Here is a 1,784-nt window from a genome sequence, read left to right as displayed (position 1 = left end):
ATACTATGATGACCTCAAGTCAAATGACCAATCCCACTACCGAACGTTAGATATTAACCACTGACACTCAGATAATTATCAACGTGGAATCTCTAGGCGGGTCTCCAATGTTTTGTTCTATAACAAAATATCCACGTATTCATTCAAGAGCTTGTGAGATCACCTACTTACTTCACAAGTAAGAAATGTCACACGTGATGGTCTATCCGTAATAACGATATCCGTATATCGTTATTACTTACAACCACGAAAGATTTAAGATTCAATCGTACGTAATTTGTATCTCAAGATTACAACTCTTTGTGATTAACAAATTATGAATATTTGAATCTACGGACTTTATTATTTAATTTAGTTGTCCATTAATTAAATAATAAATCTGCCATTAAATTGTATTGATTATACATTAAAAGTATTTATGTCCAAGGTTGATTGAGTTTAGGGCATAACACTTACAGTTGTATTACCAGGATTGCTTGCCTCGAACCTAATGGCAGTCCAGCCATTTTTGGGGACACAGACTGTGTTATGAAGAGGAGGATCGACAAGATTATAGTTCAACGGGTCCTTTTCTTCATCGAACTTTCCAAATCCCTACCCAACAACATAAAAATTGTATCCATGTAAATGCAGGGGATGATCAATCCCAGCAACCAAATTTGTCCCTTGTAAAACCATCTCTACTGAGGAATTATACTTCAAAACTTTCACTTGTGTCACTTTTTTGGGAATCTCTAGTTCCAAAGGCAAGTAATCTGCAGTATAATTGAACTCCAATGGTGGAAAGCTCAGGAAGCCTCGTCCAAATACACCCGGTATTCGATAGTAGTAGGCCTCAAGAATGTTAATGGGAGGATTATCAAAGCTAATGTTGTTCATACTTGTAGCCAAACTCGTACCATTTGGTCCTTCACATGTAGAATTCCTTGTACACGAAAATGTGTTAATAGAAACAGTTGACACCAATATGGTACTAACATTTATTGGAACTGAGGTCGGATGGGATTTTGAATTCAAGCTTTTGATGCTAAAACTCAAATTTATTGCTACAGAAGTGTCATTAGAGTAAGGGAGATAAGGCAAAGAAGGAGGTAAAGATGGAGTAAAATTATAATATTGTCATTTGCACTGGAAAATTGTTGTAGTTGTTGAGTTATCAAAATCAACTCCAACTCCATTGACGTAAGGGCTAGCGGCCATGTAATAATCTTTAGGATCTTGAATTGTATGTAAAATTCAGTCCATTGTTTGGCCAGGGCTTATTACTATGTAATTTCTTGTTAATGGCTTGGTGTAACTTGCATCAGTGCCAACCAGTGTTAGATTGTGGTTTGAAACCCCAAAGAAGAGAATTTAGTTCATTTCAGCATTGATTATGCGCAAGAGATAGATCTTGCCATGTTTCATTTCCATCTTAAATGTTCCTGCCAAATAAATAAATAAAATTGATGCACATATTAAAAGGTTGACTAGAGTCTAGAGATACGAAATTATTGAAGAAATAATCAAAAGAGAGAGATATAAAAGAAAATTTATACAAAATTTGTAGAAACAAACTCATGAACCATGCGACATATACAACCACGGTTAATAAGTAATTACCTTGTTGCCAACTCATTTGTTGACAATCATGAGTTTGGTAGAAATATACACCATTCATTTTTAAAACTATATTTTAAATCAATAGCACAAATTTGCTTACACATGAATTGTCAACAAAATTGTCATCAAAGTTTGTACAAGTTGCTTTATTCTAATCATTATTAACAATAATAAAAAAAAAA

General features: G+C 34.0%; 1 pseudogene; it reads right to left on the bottom strand.

The window, feature by feature from the left end:
* Window positions 1-456: 456 nt before the first annotated feature.
* LOC111380851 lies at window positions 457-1,660 on the bottom strand (annotated as a pseudogene).
* Window positions 1,661-1,784: the final 124 nt, after the last annotated feature.

Source organism: Olea europaea, unplaced genomic scaffold (genome assembly GCF_002742605.1).
Source record: "Olea europaea var. sylvestris unplaced genomic scaffold, O_europaea_v1 scaffold22139, whole genome shotgun sequence".
Classification (NCBI taxonomy): domain Eukaryota; kingdom Viridiplantae; phylum Streptophyta; class Magnoliopsida; order Lamiales; family Oleaceae; genus Olea; species Olea europaea.
This window is presented reverse-complemented; position numbering and strand designations above follow the sequence as displayed.